The sequence below is a fragment of the Pinus tabuliformis genome, chromosome J, assembly GCF_031772625.1.
Source record: "Pinus tabuliformis cultivar Carrire ecotype Pingquan chromosome J, CPIR1, whole genome shotgun sequence".
NCBI classification, from domain to species: domain Eukaryota; kingdom Viridiplantae; phylum Streptophyta; class Pinopsida; order Pinales; family Pinaceae; genus Pinus; species Pinus tabuliformis.
In genome coordinates, this window is record NC_142295.1 from 947607497 (window position 1) to 947627159 (window position 19663).

Below are 19663 nucleotides of genomic sequence, written 5' to 3' on the forward strand. Positions count from 1 at the left end.
CGTAAAGAGCCTCTCATCGAGGTCCTTGGGCACCTTCACCTTCCCCTTCTGTAAAGGGACATACTTAAGAAACTTAGTTAGAGGGACCATGCCCTCATTTTCTTCCTCCATGCCCTCGTCCTCGTCCTCTTTAATTATGATATCCTCCAGGTCTTATTCCCCCTCATCGGTTTCCAAGTTAATGGCTTTCCCTTTTTCCTCCATTGTTAATCTGGTTCGCAGTGGGTTTCGAGGGGACACATGCACCAGAATCATTGGTTGTTTGTCTTTCTTTGGTCTTGGCATGCGAGGTGATTTAGAGATTTCTGCAACAATCCCGGTGCTCTCTGGGGCATCTTCTATGGTCATGGCTTGTGCAGCTTCTTCAACAGTCATCTCTATGATTTCTCTAGCTTCCTTAGACGTTGCCATCTTGTTCATCTAGAAATCTCTCAACCGTTCAGTTAGGGGATCAACCAATGCTCTCCACAGGACAAACAGGTCTCGGTTTGGAATACTCGGGGCGCATGACAACTCAATTCGCACATTACCAAGTGTTGTTTGCTGGGAAACCCTTTGTAATTTATAGCGCCTTTTGAATTTCAATTCAACCGTTGCCCCAAAATCTGGTCCATTAATGCTCCCTTGGCAGCATATTTTCCCAAATCTTGCCCATAAATCTCATATTAAATGTTTGTCACCCACTCGATTTGGTCTAAATTCAAGCATCACATCTTGAATAGTGACTACAACGGTCACTTTCCAGCCAATCTGCATGGCAGCACAGGCCCCCTTATGCGGTCACGGACCTTGTGACACTTTGCTCCCGCGCTCAACCCTGACATTGTGCAACTCTCAGGTAGAGTAGTTTATAGTCTCTTGCCTCCTTTCAATTTCCTAGAGTGCTAATACTGTACTTCCCATGGCTAGTCAAGTGGCCACGCCACCTGTATAGGGTTTCAACTAGTCATCCATCACTTTTCTTGGAAAAAAATCTGCCTTTTATTTTTACTCTCTGTGTCATGCACTTTACCATCTACATCGCGCCACCATAGGTGATCCTTTTAGTAATATACAGTCCAATCCAAGGCATCAAGCTGATCATATCTTGGCGGTAGTCCCCAAATTCATCATTGCAGTCATGCACACCCTGTTTTATCACCCTGATTTTCTTATCGAGAAAATCCTTCCTTATTTCTTCCTCAAGCTTCTTGACTTCTGCTTCCATCAAAGCTATTTTCTCCCTTAGACGTACCCCTTATTTCATGAGTTCTAGGAGCCTAAGATCACCCTGTTGGATTTCTTCCTCAGGTCCCAAGCGTTCTTCTTGATTCAGCTGCGCTATTCTCTCTTCTAAGGCTCTGCGAACCATCATATCTATTGGCGCTGCTATGCGTGAACTAGGTATACTGTACTCTATTGGGACTATAGTGGTTGCTCCATAGGCCACCCTAGAAGGCATCTGCCCCATCAATTTCTTGCACGTTGTCCTATAGGCCCATAGAACTGCTGGTACACGCAGGTCCCAATCACTCTGTTGCGCATTATATACCCTATTCAGTGCTTTGCACACTTTGTTAAAGGCTTCTGCGTGGGTAACCTTCTGCACACTCATTCTTTCCACAGTTTGTCATCCTAACTGGAGGGACCATTCGCACAATTGCCTCGCCAACACCTTCTTATTGACTATGTTCCTGAACGTGAAGTCCATGTGCATCCACACAGGTTGTTTACCATATTCTTGTACCCACCTGTATAGATTCCCGCACGGATCATCCCTTCCATCATTCTTGTATGTTAGTCGCATCTGGGGCTTCCCAAAATGCATGCGCATCATTCGCTTGCATTCAAGCCAGTCCTCAAAGCTTCCTTGGTGTGTACCCCACCACCATGCAGGCATAGCACATAGTACCCATTTCAAAGCCTCAAAACGTTGTTGTTCCGACACCTCTCTTTCAAATCTGTTTAGGAAAGCATCTACCTCACTTAACCCATCATAAGTAGGTAGATCCCTCACTTCTATCGATACGCAGTGCAACGATCTTGTCATAATATTATAATTCAGCGTGTTTACCACGTGTAACCAGTTCTGCCATCGCTTTATCTCTTCATCAAAATCCGACATACAAGAGCTTTCATGCTCCCATGAGATTCGTCCATCCACGGTGGGATTTACCCAGTCTTGCTCTTACGTGGTTATCTTGTAGATGCATTCTAAGTCGTTGTCACTTTCATAGTCATGCACTGGCTCCGTGTAGCGCGATCCTTTTGCAGGGTCCAAAGGTATGACTACACACGAAGACTCTTTCTCAAAAATCATCTTGCGCTCCTTCATATTTATCACCCCATTCATGTCAGTGGCCCAATCTATTCTTAATAGCGTGGGGTAGGGATTGCTGTCATCAACAATCTCTATCACTTTAAAGTCTTCTAGTGCACTTTCCCCTTCAATATCCATGGTGATCCCCTACAATCTCCCCACGGGTATGATATTTTGCTGGTTCACCATTCACAGCTAGATAGGAGACCATTGTAGCGTAGTCCTTCCGATGCGCCCCCATGTCTGCTTCGGCAGAATGTTCACGTTCGATCCTAAATCTAGAATCACTTGGTCCATCTCATATTCTCAAATTTTCATGGTCAATCTCATTTATCTTCCTGTCCTCGTCGCATGCTTTCCAATCTTCTGGACTACATGCAGTTCTCCTGGCGCGGTCCCGACACATCTATTTATGAGTTCCTGCAATCCATTGACAACCTTGTTGTTGCTCAGTAGATTCATGCATGTTTCTAGGAACATCGTGAACATTGATGGGTCCATTTCTGGCTCTGTTCTATCTTTTCTTCCTGAAGTGGAGGCATCAGCGAAGCCCTTCCTAGCTTCCATGAAGGTTTCCTTAGTGTGCTCCAAATCAAACTCTGGTTCTTTCATTGGAGCCTTGTGAACCCAGGTACTATCTTCTGACTACTTGCCTTTATCATCCCCTGTTGTAATTCCACTTTGGATCACAATGTTCATGTTAGGGTCTTCCTCGCGGGGCTCAGACCTCATCATTTGCAGGTTCTAAGTTGGGGGAGGTTGGAGCGCTCCCTTGTCGCACAGCCTCGCTATCAGTATGGAACAATCCTCCGTCTCGTGATTAAACAAGGTACAATACAGACATGATGGACGTGTAGAATTCATATAATCATGGGCATAATGTCCTGTTGCCTCGCAATTGTAACATATCAGCTGTCTGCGACCTCTTCTAGGTCCTCCCCCACCTTGGCCTCATCCATGCCCCTGAAATCTGGTTCACGCCACTCCTGCATTCTGGTCAAGGGTCCGCATTTTGACTTGAACTCTGTAGGTGGGAGTCCTATCCATCATCAACTCATAGCTTCTACAAGTGCGCTCACCATGTCCAACCGATCTATAAAAATTGCAAAACAACTATTGTGAATTCTACGTGCACTTCTACAACAAATGGTAGTTGTTTGTAGCATGCTTTTCTCCTATTTGATGAATTGTGCACCACAAAGTAGGCGTCGCGCTAGGTCCTACTTGTGCCTTTGGTATTAACGGCATCGGTCCTCCTCTTGTGAGGTAATTTGTGAACACTGGGTAGTGGTCCTTGTCATGACCCTGACCTTTACATTTAACACACCATACCTCTTTACGCAATTCTGGGCAAGCTATCCTATCCTATTTCAGACATTTCATCTCAAGGCATAAGTTTTTCAACTACACATAGATCTGCTAAACTCCCAAGTTAGGATCTTGTATCAGGGTCTCGTGCAGCCTGATCACAATCTCCAAGGCCTTTTCCTGAGTCGTTAACCTTTGTTTTGACAACGTGTTCCTTAAATGCGGCTTTACCAATGCCACAAACCATTCACGATGTTGTCCATCCATCGAAGTCATATTAGCTTCGCGAATTTTGCGCTTCAGTCTCTGATCTAATTCCCAGGGGGTCTCACCTAGTAGCATTGTGATCTCCTTGAACCCAATGATCGACTGTGCCTTTGTCTTTGGCCTGCTAAATTCTCTGTTCAATGCAATTTGGATATCCACAATCCCCGCATTCAGATTGTCATTAGAATGCTTAATATACCAGGTCAGTGCACGATCCTACAAAGCACTGACCAACGTCACTTTCTTAATATTATCATATGTAACTCCCTTTTCTTCCCATATAGTTTTTATCACGAACCAAAATTGGTCTGGATCTTCATTTCCTACTCCCTTGAACAACAGAAACTTTATCGCGCTTGCCATATAGCTTTGTGGTGGTGGCAAAGGTAGTATGGGTGAAGATGGAGGTGAAGGTGGTGAAACTGGTGGTGGTGTGGGTGGGGGTGGTATCTGTGGAATTATTTGCCTTATCAAATTGATCGCACTTCTTGGTGAGACCTTCGTGAGCTCCTGCTCGTCCCCTTGCGGAGGTGAAATCAAGGGGCTAGTTTCTAGTTTTTCACTACCTTCGTTTCTCTAAATTCTCCCACTTCACGTAGACCCGAACATCAATGTATTCACATAGTCTTCTTTTCACATAATAGTATTTTAATCCAAGTGTTTAGAGACTTAACGTACTTACCTCATGTCCCTTTGAGGAAGCGTCACTCTGCCTCGCTATAGCTGACTGAAGTATCTACCTCGAAACCAGTAATGAGTCATGTCCAACCAACCTTCAATTTATTTCTTAGCTGTATTCCGATGATACGACATCAGACATCTCTATGCAGATTTTGATCCTGACAACCGAACCATTTGTTGGCTTGTTGGGGCCTGACCCAGGTTTGGAGTTAATTAGCCAAAAAAATCCCTGTACTACTGGCCCTTTCAACAATAGTCCGCGGAGTGCGGACTGAGGTCTCACCCGAAGCAGTATGGGGGGATGCTAGAATCAGGTTTCCACACCCTTGAGATGTCTGAGGGGTTCATTTAGTCCAACTATGAATACCTTTGTGCAGGTTACTTCGTGCCCTTCCCTGGCTTGTGAGGCCTTCGCGCCCTGTTATATTCGCCTTCATGCGGCCCTAACTAGGGTCTGTGGGGCCTTTGAGCTGCTGGAGTAGTGATCTATACTATTTCCCTAGGTCACCCCATGGATCTTACTTATCTTCTTATAACAATTTTTTTATCTTCATGTAAACAGATACCTTCTGTTAGATTTATTTATTCTGCACATTCGTATAAGTTCGTGTAGTAAATAAACAGTAAACTTGCAATTCATACCCAATATATTTCATGCATAAAACAGGATAAGGTACACAGAAATATGGTAACACTTCTCTTTATTATTGCTTCCAACAGTTACAGACTCAACCTGCCCTACGCACTCAGCTACAGGGGTCCAAACACTCAGCTACAGAGCCTTCTCCTACTCTATGACCCAAAGACATGACTCTACACTTCGACTCAATGCTTCATGGATTCATTTCCTTCTATCCTCGTTCCTTCTATGGATTTCTTTACACTTAGAGCCTCACTCTATTTATACGATCCCATGGTCCGTGAACCATGGATAGATCTCTCAAAATGACATTACATTACAAATATAAGGGTGGACAACCATATGACTCTATTACAACTTCGCGCTCCATGCCCGCAAATCATAGAGTCTTTATAATGGACTTAGTCAAAACTTGGGCTTTAAGACCCAAAACTTGCCATGTAGCATTTGATGAGTGTACATGTAGGGATATACACCATGATATGTTCAAAACCACCACATCCAATTATATTATCCCAATGTATACCCTCATAAATGATGCAGTGTTGTGTTTATTAATTGTATCAACATATCTGTCATGACTGTCCAATATTAATCATTTTTATGTTAAGCTAAATATCATAATGCAAGCTTCACTAATATTTACTTCAATAGAGAAATTTACAATGTATCATCCAATATAGATTACAAGGAGATAATGTCAATAATACATACCAAAATCCTCGTGGAAATATATGTCGCTTAAATTTTTATTTTAAGTTAGCTTGCAATTAAAATGATATCACAAAGACAATAGGGAAACACAAAACACATAAGTACCTCTAATAAATGTTAGTGCCTAAATGAGGGATAATATATTACAATTATAGAAAAAATTAAAATCTCTGCCTTAAGCTCATGAGAAGACCAAGGCATATCTCTCATGTAGTTCATTGTAGGGTAGGGGCAGATATGTCATGAAGGTCCTCCTATGCTAAATAATATTGTTCTGTGCTAAATATCAAAACACCATCTTCACTAATGTTCATTTTTAACAGACAAATTTGCAATGTATCGTTTGATATGCATTACAAGGAGATAGTGGCACTCATCTTAAACAAAATCCTGAAAAAGGGATATGCCATATTAATTTTAATTTAAAAAACTTGTTGTGAAGAAGACATCACAAATTTAGTAAAACCCTCAAAATGGAATATATTACTTTAATTTTAATTAATTTTCTTACATACACCACAAAGACAAGAAGGAACCACAAAGTGGACAAGAACCCATGAGCAATTATAGTGCCTAAGCAAAGAAATAAACATTGCAATTTGAGTAGTAGAAATTAAAATACATACTTGACAAAGCTAATGTGAGCACCAAGACAACAATGAGATGAACAACAATTCAGGCAAATGAAAATCTCATAAGTGACCAACGCCCATGTGGTATTCCTTGTATTACACTCAAAGCACACGTGCCATGAATAAAAATCACATCAGATCAGATGACATCTATAGGAAATCATAAATACCTATATAGATCTAGTCTCAAATTAACCAAATCACATTAAATTTTGTTTTGAATGATAAAAAACAATGCATCCACAACTAAATGTTTTTCTCTCTGGCGAAAATATTTTGTTCCCAATAAATAAATAAATTAGCCATACATAATTTGAAGATAAAAGCCATCAGAAAATATGAATAGAACCTTGACCCAGAGGAACATTCTTGTCCATAAAACCCTTGGTATCCACTGGTGAATGATGAAGGTAATGATAAAGCAATTCCCAGAGTGCTCAAAGCACAAATATTGGAGATATGTCTTCGAGTAGAGAAATGTCTTCTTCATGTGAGTCCTCCTCAAGTATTGCTCAACTCTTCTGTAACAATTTGTATATTTTTGGTACTTGAAAATGTAAAGTGGTTTTTCAAATTATTCACAGTTTTACATATAACTTTATGAATAATATACCCTTCCTATAGTTCTTTCAGAATACTTCGTAAATCCAGGTTATAGTTATGGATTTTAAATAATTTAGGTAACATAGGGTTTTAGAATTTCCCCGGTAAAAATATAATTCAAACAATTTTACTAGGAAATTTTTTTTGCAAGATCCAAGCCAATTTTGGGATTTTCAAGAATTTAAGAAACATAGGGTTTTAAAATTTCCCCAATAAAAATATAATTCAAAGAATTTTACTGGGAAACCATTTTTTGCAAGATCCGGGCCAATTTTGGGCCATCTCCACAAGTTTTTGGCCATCCTAGGTGCCACCTTGGTAGACGATGCCATTTTTTATTAGCAAACTTAAATTAAATTGTTTTGGCCATCCTAGCTACGACCTTGGTAGATGATGTCATTTTTTATTGACAAACTAATTTACATTCTTATGTGGTTTATATTCAAATTTGATGGGTATGGTTGGATAGTCAATTTCCTTGAGTTAAATTTTTTCATTCATCATTCCAAAGAGTTTCCATTACATAATTTGGACTTGTCTATGGAGCTCCCATTAGAAAGCTAGGACTAATTAGTAAGTAAAAATGTTAGAGATTAAATTTGATGGTATTTGTTTAATGTATTATTCTTTTTAATAATGGAAATCTGTACATCTGTAGGTGTAATGTAAGTATGTAAACAATTATAAATATCAACTTAATTAAAAAAATAGGAAAAAAATAAAAGTGAAATCGTGGATGACTATAAACATTTAAATGTTAGGTTGATTAATAATAAAAAATTACAATAATAAAAATAATAAAAATCAATTTGTTATATTTTGAATTTTTTATTAACTTGTGAATATGATTTAAATGTTAGGTTGATTAATAATAAAAATTTACAATAATAAAAATAATAAAAATCAATTTGTTATATTTTGAATTTTTTATTAATTTGTGAATATGATTTAAATGTTAGGTTGATTAATAATAAAAATTTACAATAATAAAAATAATAAAAATAAATTTGTTATATTTTTATTTTTTATTAACTTGTGAATATGTTTTTTTACAATACCATGGGCCAATACCATGGCTTATCAATACCACATGCCCAAAAACCATAACTTATTTCACAACCAAAATATTTTATAATAATATCACAAGATTCTTAACCATGGATATTCACCCCCACATTACCATGGATATCATTAACTAGTTTTTGTTTCAATACCATGGCTTATCGATACCACATAAAAAAAAAAAAAACATAAATTATTTCACAATCAAAATATCTTAAAACAATATGAAAATATTATCGCCCTTGCTTTACCATGGATATTATTAACTTGTAAATAGGATTTGTTACAATACCATGAGTCAATGCCATCTCTTATCAATACCGCATGCCCAAAAAACATAACTTATTTCACAATCAAAATATTTCATAACAATATGACAAGATTCTTAATCATGGACATTCACCCTCACTTTTACATTGATATTATGAACTTGTGAATAGGCTTTGTTGTGATAGCATGGGGCTAATACCAAGTCTTATCAATACCACATGCCAAAAAATTGTAACTTATTTCACAATCAAAATATATTTTAACAATATGACAAGATTCTTAACCATGGATATTCACCGCCAGTTTACCATAGATATTATTAACTTGTAAATAGGATTTGTTACAATACTATGGTCTAATACCATGGATTATCAATACCACATACCCAAAATCCATAACGTATTTCACAATAAAAATAATTTCTTTTAATTTAATTTTATAACATTTTTTAAATTGAAGCTAAAAGGAAAAAAATTATAGTTATTTTTGAGATATATCTAAACTCTTTCTCCTCATCACTACTATAAATATTCCCATAAAAATTAAATTAAGGTTTTAATAAAATTAAAAATGAGAATACTTCTATATTTAAAGATGTGAAATTTATATAATATAAATAGTGTTAGTAAGCACCAACATAGATCCATCATAACAAAGCATCCAAGGGATGACAAAAACAAAATGGAGGGGAGAAGGGGGGAGGGGAGAGTGTTAAACAATATTTTATCACACCTATTGTACTTCCCTATGTCATACCTCAGAGTGCCCAAAACTTGCTAATTATGTAGTGTACCCATCCTGATATGCAGTCCAGATCCTCTTTGAAGAAATAATTTCCAGGTCAACGCGAATTTGACACTGCCTACTCGTGCTGATGGCAGGTTGCACCATACTAGCCTCATGAATTTTACCTAGATACTTGCGCTGATCCCTAAAAGGAAAGTTTTCCCACAAAGGACAAGAAGATTAGTGATCTATAGGCTTCCAGAACGATGAGATGGATGTCGTTCATTATGGATGTGGTTGAATTCTCCAAATATTACCCTTTGATCTTATCCCTATGAGCTTCCTCGTTGAGCTGAGGACCTTCCCCTATCTTTGTTGAGATCCTAACTCCCTCTCCCTACATATATATTCATCTTATTCCATTCCCAAATGGTTTTTCTTTGATTGTTTTCACCCTTATGCTGAGATAGTGCCTACATGCTATTCACTTTGGCTTGGAGAAGGATTGCTTGGAGAGCTTGATCTTGGACATGGAAATTCACTCAAGGAGGGCTTACTAACATCAAAGCCTGGGTTGTATGTTCCTCTTTTATTCATTAATATATACAACTGATGGTTCACTTTCCATAAATGCTTGTGTCAATGCTTCATTTATGTTAATTCGCCTTGATATGTTAGGGCGATTACATTCGATTATGCTTGTCGCACTTTTGTGCTTTGTTGTGTCTTTGACCTCTTGTGTAGGTATTCAAATGTTGTGAGCAGTAAAGATTGAGCCTAAGGATCAAGCGATCAAGATATTCAAAAAAGGAGTGCATTATAGCATCAAAACAAGGTAGATCTCCTTCCTCTTCCTTCATTTCGATTGTAATTTAGGGAAGTGTCTTATAGATTGTCTCATTTATTGCTAGACTCACTCATTGGGCTAGAGGGATCGTCTCTATCCATAGAGAGGATTTACCTAAACAACAAAATTGAAACTCTGTTGCGGAAGCTATAACCTCTCCATCCATTCCTTTGATCTGATTCTCTGATGATTTTTACCAACCGTTGATTTCTTGGCTTGTGCGCATCATTGTAGGTTTATACAGTCACTTGTTTTTGCTTGAGAGTGTTGAGTCTAGTCTGATTTTTATTTTTTTTAATTTTTTCCTTATTTTCCTTGCCCAACGTATTTTCTGGTCCTACAGAAGCACTACCAACATTGATTTTGAATTAACAGTCATGCTGCTCTGCCTTTCATCCCTATTTTTCCTTTAACAGGTTTGTTGATCCTAGAGGATAGAAGAAAATTATGGTTTCTTCTTATTTTTAGTGGATTTCAACCTTTGTCAATGTTTTTCCAGCATGATCATAGTGTGTTTTCCTTGATTATTGTCCTTTAGTGGTTGCAACTTCCTCTTTGCTCATGTTGATGTGTGATTGAAGTTGGATTGTCTTATAGGGTTTCTAGGTCTAGGTCACCCTTCACTCATCACTTGGCTTGTTTTTGTGAGATTGATTGTCTCCATTTAGGAGTTTTACTGTGATCAGGACACATTTTCAAGTTTCTTTCAGTTCATATTCAGAAGTTGTTTTCATTAGTATTGGATTATTTTTGTACTTTGAAGATTTCTTTTGCTCCATTGTCAAACATGGATTACAATTGTTTGCTTTGGTGAAACTGAAAGTGTATGCTTGTTTTGATTTTATTGTTTCAAAAAGAAAAGTGAAAGGATCACTTAATTTGAGTATTTTTGAAATGATTTTTATTCGAAACCAAAAGTGAATGAAATTTTCATTTTATCTATTTTGAAATCCATTTTCGCTTTACTTATGTGTTAGTTTTAGTTTTGAATCAAAGCGAAAGAAAAGAACAAAAATATTAATGCATCTTAGTGAAAGAAAAGTGATTTTTATTTCTCATAATATTGCATTTTGGCATTGGATTTGTTAGTGAAAGTGAAAGAGTAGTTTTCATTTTTACATTTTGCATTCGAAAAGTTAGGGAGATATGTTTTGATGCATTTTGCTTGATTGATGTGATTGTTTGGTTGTCTCTCTTCCCTCATTAGTTTAGCCTTCATCGAATGAAAAGATTGCATTATTCTCATTTAACTGCATTATAGGAATTCAGGTGACATCGTTGAGTCATAAAATTGAAACCTAATTCAAGATAAACTTAAAAATTACATCAATTAACCCAAGGAGAATTTGTAACCTAATTCAAATATCTAGAGTTCTAGGCTAGAGACATGCTCCCATGTCTTTAAACATAGAAGTTGTCGTTAACTACCTTCATTGTATCCCGACGGTGAAATCTCATTCCAGTACGGAAGTATATCAAAGGTTCTCCAATAATTTCGGCTATATAGGAGGCACTTCAGTATGGCAAGTATATCGAAATGCTCTCACTAAACGGTTATGCATTAGGCAGCACTAACATAGACTTGTGCTCCTATACCATCAATTATATATTGGGAGACCAAACTAGGTTGTTATCCTTTAGCCACAGGTAACTGAGTCAACCACCTTGTAAACGTGATACATTGAACACAACATTTTGGGAGATCGGTCATCGTACGTTAAGTCCTTCGTCCTGACCAAGGTGCATATAATGGTTCACAGATACTTGGTAAACCCTCATGCCTAGCATAAACCTTTTTTATTTATTTGTTGTTTCAAGTTATAAAATTAACTGCTAATGATAACATGTCAAACCCATGAAGTTGCTTCTTGACCTCACATTGAGTAATTCTTTGTAAATTTTAATTTTTAAAATCCCTCAATGAAATCATCTCTTCTCTTTTTGCTCTTGAGAGAAAGTTGTCCTGGCTGAACCATTGCATTCACCTCACAGTTCCCCTTCATCATATGATACTGAAGGATCATCATAAGGAGTTTGTCCTGAACTTTCACAGACACTTGAATCTCAAGGATTTGAACTTGGAATTGTCCCAAGTATCCAACCCCTTTCTTCTCATACCCCACCTTGAGATTTATCGTCGTCTTAGGAGTCTGATACAGAAACCCCTGAGAGTCCACAAAGGTTTGTTTTATACCCTCCAAATACACTTTTTGATCTATTTGGGATATCTCCTCAACAACCTTATAGTCTATATGACAATCCTGATGTTCCTTTGGAGTTATCTCCTTGTCCATCCCAGATTACCCCTCTCTAACTGTTTCCACCTATGGCTTCAGAAGGTGAGTTTCCAACGTCTCCTCAAGGTCCTCCGGAAGTCTCTGCTACTCACACTCCTGGTGTTGATAATGATTTCGAATACGACTTTCCCCCAAAAGGCTTTCCTTATGTAGGAAGATTTCCATCTCAACCACCTCCTGAAAATAGTGAGCCTATGCTTCCACATGGTTATACAACCTTGGCTCAACTAATTGCAATAACTCCCAATGCTTCTTTGTTATACCAAAATCCAATTTGGTCATCGAATGTTATGCCTACTTCTGGTCTGTTTATTCCTAACGTGACCTCGCCTATTCCTGTCCAAACTATCGTTACTTCCATTCCAATTCAACAAACTATTCCGACACAAACGTTACCCTCATTCCAACCTTCAATCCCAGTGCAACCAACAGTTTTGGTTTATACGTTTGTAAGTTCCTCGATTCCCACATCATGTGGAAAAAATGTACCACCACCTCAGTTGCAGCATGGGGTGAAAATCCAAATATCCCTCTTGTCTCAAGTGGAACCTATGTGAGTCAACCTGTTGGTGGCATTCCTAATCCCATTGAATCATCTATTCTAGTTGGGCAAGTAATGTTCAATATCAAAAACCTTATATGGCCCATATACCCCTCCAATAGTCTTATGTTCCATATTGTTCACAAGCACTTCAAAATCCACCTTATATTCCACAAGGAGGTCCTCAAGTGCAACCTGGTCAAAATTCTATTCCCAATGCATATGGTTAAATCCCAATTGGAACTTATCAGTACCAACAAGGAATTCCTCAAGGAACTATTCAACAACCTTTACAACAACAAGGGAAACCTTTGCAGCAGTAGAGGCAACTTTTGCAGTAGCAGAGGCAACCTTTGCAACAGTTTCCACAACCTTTGCAACAATAAATGCAGTTTGTCCAACAACTCAATGAACCATTGCATCCACAAGGTCAATCATTGTAGCAACAAGGTTATCCCTTGTAGCAACAAACCCAACCTTTATATCAACAAGGTAAAACATTTTAGCCACAAGGCCAACCCTTATAGTAGTAGGGTCAACAGTTTTATTACCAGGGTCAGCAGTTGCATCAACCTTACAATCCATATGTCGCACAAAATTGTTATCCACCTTATGGTTCTCAATTGCCTATGGCAGGTCAATATCAATCCTACCCTCGACAAAACCCATCTTTGTGGGGGAAGAGTCCACCTTATGATCAAGGTATCCCTCAGTGGAGCTAAAATCAAGACCCTTATGCTAAAAATCCTCCACTTTGGGGGAAAAACCCTTACCAACAAGGTTGGAATCTGCAAAATGGGCCTTATCAAAGGCCTTATGTGCCTTTCAAACCGCAACTGCCATTTCTAGCGATGTTAGAAATTTCAGATCTCTCAAGGCTTACTAATGATCCAATACTTCATTCACCTTATTGGCCTCTAGTTCCCACTAAGATTCCTAGCGATTGCCCAAAATTCAAAGGAAAAGCTAAAGAAGACCCCAGGCCCATGTGATGACATATCACTTATGGTGTTCTTCCAATTCCTACATTGACGATTATGTTCATATTTGTCTCTTTCAGGGAACCTTAACGGGTGTTGCCACAAAATAGTATATCGAGTTACCTCAAGGTACCTATGCAGACTTCAATTCCTTGTCCATGGCCTTCCTCACTCACTTCAAGTTATCGATTCGTTATGAAACTAGTACCCATTTTCTTACATCTTTGAAACAGGATACTGCGACCCATATCTATGATCACATACAAGAATGGAGACGTCGACGTTGCCTCATCAAGTTTGAAATACCTGATGAGTTGTTAACTGAATGGTTCACCAAATCATTCGTAAAAAATTTACTTCATATATAGCAATGGGAGGTTGTGTTACTAAGGATCAAGCCATTTCCCATGCCTAGTATTTAGATTTGGTTTATTCCCAATCCGGTATGCTATAAGAAATCTTGCTTGATGCTTTGAGGCCATCTTCAGATCTAGCATCTTTTAATTCTCTAGATGCACCACTTGTTGATGGTATTATTGGATCAATATCTCAAAATGCCAATAAAGCTTCTTCGAAGAAGAAATCCATTTCAAATATTGCATCCAATCCTCCCTTGAAATATTCATTGAATCATGGTAAAACATCTAAGGTTAATGTCTTCTAGTCTACCACGGTAGAAAAATCCTCAAAAGATAAGAAAAAGGGTAAAGGTAAAGAAAAATTGGATACCCTGAAACAGGATCCTCCTAAGCCATTTACCGATGATGCCTCCAAACATAAGCCTAAGTATCCTTGCCTCATCTGTGAGGAAGATCATTACACCAAGGATTGTCCCCATTGTGTGGAAGTTAGTCTTTTATTGAAAGGGACTCTAGTTGTACTAAAAGAGCCATTTCCTTCACAGTAGATTCAGTTGGTAGACCAAACACAATCCTTTACCTCTTCAGGTTCTCAAGTGTACATGAGTGGAACAATACCTATTTCTATTGCCACCTAATCAAAGGATTATCAAGCTCCTCAAAACCAGATGCTGGAAAAGGAAGTCACTGATACACCTTCTACTTCTTATCCACCCAGTTCTTGTCCTCTTCATATCGGGAGACCTAATAATGAATCCTCTAACCTACCACCTCCTAAATGTGTGCTTTGGAAGTCATCTTATAATATGAACGCTACAGATGCTCAGCATTACAGTATTGTCGAAGATCTAGCTCAAGCACCTTCGACAATGTTCGCCTTGGAAGTTCTCCAAACTTGTCCAACAAAATGGAAATCATTATTATCTACTATCGGAGGAATTGATCCTGCAGAGTCGAATTTGATCACTTTCGATATGGAAAACCATGTTCCTTGTCTTCCCCATCAAACTGTGTTTTTGATTCAAATCATTATAAAAGGAAAGATGATTCATTAGATTGTCATTGATGAAGGTGCTTCCACCTGCATCATATCTGTTTCATGTTGGAAATCCATTGGCTCTCGACCTGTCAACTAGTCCCCAAACACCTTAGAAGCCTTTGATGGCAGAGGCTCCTGTCCTTATGGTATTCTCACAAGTTTTCTCATCACCTTGGAAGGGAAAACTGTCGAATCAGAAGTAGAGGCCGTATATGAAAATCTGGATTACAACCTTCTACTTGGACGAAGTTGGACTCATGCCATCTTTTGTGTGGTTTCCTCTTTGTTTTGTGTGCTTTGTATTCCTCATGAAGGGAAAATTGTCACTGTCAAACAATTTTCCTTTTTCTCTTCCAGTTCTTCAAATGACAACATCCCATATGTGGAAAATACTGATATTCTATATGAGAGCGTGGGGCAAGTAATCCGGATTTAAACAGGAATGAAACAAATTACAAATATAACCATAAAAATAGAGATGTAGCAGAAATAATACTTCATTTCATTAATGTAAAATACTGAAATATTCTTACAAACAAAAATGGAAATACACCAGCTAGGGCGATGGTAGCTTATCTTTGAGGAGAGATGTGGTAGCTGTTAACACCCAGGTTGTTCCCTTTGACTCCTGAGGGAATATGGTCGGGGTAACCACTAACCAAGCTTTGGATTACAGGTTCTAGCCAACCTGTAATCAGAGAGGGCTCTCTCTTTTAACTTTTTAACTTCTTGAGGATCTTAGGCTAGCTATGAGGTGAAGGTTTGGTTGAAATTTTGGTTGAGTGATGTCTTTCAGTACCTAAGATGAGATATTTAGACAGTTTTAGTCCATTGGGCAATGGAGTCTGTAGTTGTAGACTGTTTGAAATGTTGAGTGGAATTGTTTAAACTGCAGGGCCATTTAGATATTTCATGAAACAAACTTGGAATAGTGATGATGACATATGATTAACCAGTGGAAGGCAATTAAGAGTTTTCCACTAAGTTGGTGGTGTAAGAATGAGATATATTGCCCAGGAGCAGGTTTGAATTCCTGAACAATAGTCACTGTGAAAATTTTAGTCTGAAGGTGCAACAATTAAGAATCACACTATCATAACTATAACTGAGGAAAACATTCATAACAGCATAGATTGAGTTCAGGGTATTCAGTGAATAAATCCTGAAGCTATTCTTTTTCTTTGCTATTAAACTGTGAAACATAGAACATGAATGGATTATGAGAGAATGAAATACATAAAAAAGAGGTTAAAGAAAACTTATTGTGCCATGAAATATGCAGAAATCCTGCAGCATTCAACAAAACACACCACAACGCCTCAAACAACACAGAACTTTGGAAATTCCATCAGCTCTCTGTATTAAAACTCAGAAAATTTACAACATAGGCTCTCTTGAAGAGAAAATCAACAACCCCTGCAAGCTTATGCGAGGGGGAATATATACAATCGGTTTTACGAAAATATCTGAACCGCTGAGTCATTTGATTAATAAATACGTCCACCAACTTTCAGAAAAGCAGATAAAGAAGTTATTGCTGCTCTAAATACAAAATAAATACTCTTTAGTTCTGTCAGAAGTCTTTTTGATCTTTGGAGGCCACTGAGTCGGTTGAGTGTTTCTGCATTAATGCTGAATGATATGTCTTTATGGCTCTGTCGTGCTGTAGCTTTCTTGGCCCTGTCATCTGTAGCTGTCAGTGCTGCTTTAGTGGCCGAATTGGTTTGCTGAGTTGGCTCAGTCCATTCTTCTCTAGTCATACTGAATGCATCAAATTTTCTGAACGTGATGACTTATATTTTGATGAAAAAACTTGATGAAAGCCTCTTGTTTACAGTAATAACTGTATCATGCTGGTCCACCACTCCTGTGTAGGCAATTGATGCCTCAAAGCTATGCCTAGTGTCTCATCTGCCTCAGTGTATTTGAAGTAAGTGGGAGGCACTTCAAACAGATGCCTGATTTCATTCATAATAAAAAACAATTTTTCTACTTTTTCATAAAGGCTCTGCCCAAATGCAGGCCCTGCTTCCTCTGGAGTGCTTGATCCTGTAGTGATCTGATTGGTGGCAAATGTGTTTACCCTTTTTGCATAGTTCTCATGTGATAGTAGCCTTCCTGCACTGTTTAGTAAGCTGGGAAGGCCTCGGGTGTGCAATGCTGTGAACTTAACAGTGAATTTGTTTACTTCTGTCTGCATCTCATGGCACCTTCTATCTAATGTCTGCACTAGATTTCTCAATGTAAGGACCCTCTTTATCATCAGGATGGTTTCAGTTCTATTAGGGATTCCTATTGCTGCTAGCTGAGGACCTGTGCGGTTATTTAGAACATTGATCATTCTATTGGCTATCTCAGGCATAGTGCCTAGAGATGCCCTTGCTCTTTGGCTTTCCTTGTGTGCCTTGCCTATGAGCTCCATGTGCTCATGAATAGTCTCTATATACTGCCATTGATCTGTTATTGATTGGCCAATGTTGGCCCATAAAACTTTCTTGACCTCAGCCACCACCTTGTCAAGGGTGAGCTCTTTCTCCAGCTCCTTTATCTTCTCCTTAAGGGCCTTCACTTCTCTCCCCTTTTCAGCTACACTTTGCTTAGACTTGTCATATTTTTCATTCAGAGTAGCTAATTTCTCCTTGGCTTCATTCAGCTCTGCCATCTGGGCTTCTAGGACTTGAATCTCATTCATCAACTTCTGCATATCAAGGCTTGGAGCCTGCTCTGATGTTGGTGCTGGTGCTGGTGCTGATGTTGATGGAGCTGTCTCCACTGTCTGCCCTGTGGGAGGAGTGACAATTTGAGGGGGATCCTCAAGGTTGATTACTTGTTGAGGGGGCTGAGATGTTTGGCCTCCTTCTTTCTGCTGTAGGGCTGCCTGTAATGCAGCCTCTGTCTCTACCAATTTTCCCTCTGTCTGTACCAGTTGCTTATGCAGTGATAGCAGCATGGCTGCTACATCCTGGTCCTTCCTTTGCTGGGCAATGTCTTCTGTTTGAGGGTGAAGGGTTGCTGGGAGCTTCACCATCTTTTTTAAGGCTGCAATATCTGCATCTCTTTCTTTTAGCAGCGCTTGTATAGCTTTGGGATCCTTCGGGTCATGCCCAAGCTCTATGATTATATCCTCCAAAGACCTGATCTTGTTGTCTTTGGCCTAAGAGGATGCCTTCTCCAACTCAAGTTGGGCAGTTGTATTGTTCAGGCTATTTTCCAACTTATGTGCCAAGAAGGTCTTGTCTGCAAGTGTCGAGTAGACCATCTCACCCGTTTGCTTGTGAAGTTCTATCTGGTCCATAGGGTGGATGTCTTTTGCAAGAACCTCAAGGTTGGTTCTTATATAGTCTGTAGCTGACTGTGGCTGCAGCATGGTGGGCATGAAATGACTCATGGTCATTTTCCCATCTGTTATGTCATAAGCTGACATAAGCCTCTGCTGGTTGGTAGGGGCCATCTTAAGCAAGTGATTGTAGAGCTGGAGCCTGACTGGCTCATTTCTCTTCTTGATGTCAATGAATTGTTGCTTAATGCCTGATTCAGCTCTCCTTTGTTGACTTGAGGAGCTGACCTCTCCTCCAAGGGTTCTTTCTTGTTCTTGCTGAAAGAAACTGGCAGATGCCTCCATGCTTGGTGGGCCCATACCCAATGATTGCCCAATAGGCATTTCTTCTTCAGAGAGGGGATTTAATCTCTGCCTTTTCTCCCCTTGGTTTGTGGATGCGGTGAGGGGAGTCTCTTGCTCTCTGTCCCTCTTCTTGCCTCTTTCTTCATTTACTGGTGTTTGGAGCACTGAGGTCTCCACCACTGTTTCCTGCCTTGGAGGCACACTTTGTTGAGCCTGCTGCTCAGTAGAAATGGGAGCTTCAGCCGTTTGTTCTTGCTGCTTTGGCTGCTCTTTTTGCTGTTCTGCTGTAGGAGGTGGTTGTTCCTGCTCCATCTCCTTTTCTTTACCCTTGCTTGACACCTGATGAACAGTTTTAGCTGCTTGCTGGTGGGCTGTAGAGGATGAGGCAGCTGCTCCAAGTTGCCTTTGATAGGAAGAGGAAACCTGCCCACAAGTTTCCAAGTCAGCTTCTTTTTCAAGTTTCTTTGCCTCTCTTTGTAGTATTTCCTCTCTAGTATTTGCCTCTTCTAGAGTGCCCTCTTTCCATCTTAACAGGTTTGCATATTTTTCAATATGAGGCAACCTGACATGATCATAACTAGCCATCTTATATTTGACCCTTCTAAGACTAATGAAGTGATTGGGGTCATATGGTGACCAGAGGAAACTGGTTTGCAATTGGAGACCCTCTAGGATGCTATCTACTTCTTTCCATCCTTCTTCCCTTTTGTTATACAGGAAAGGACCTAGCTGGTTTTTGATTTTGAGCTGTACCTTCTTGTTTTTGCTGTGGAAAT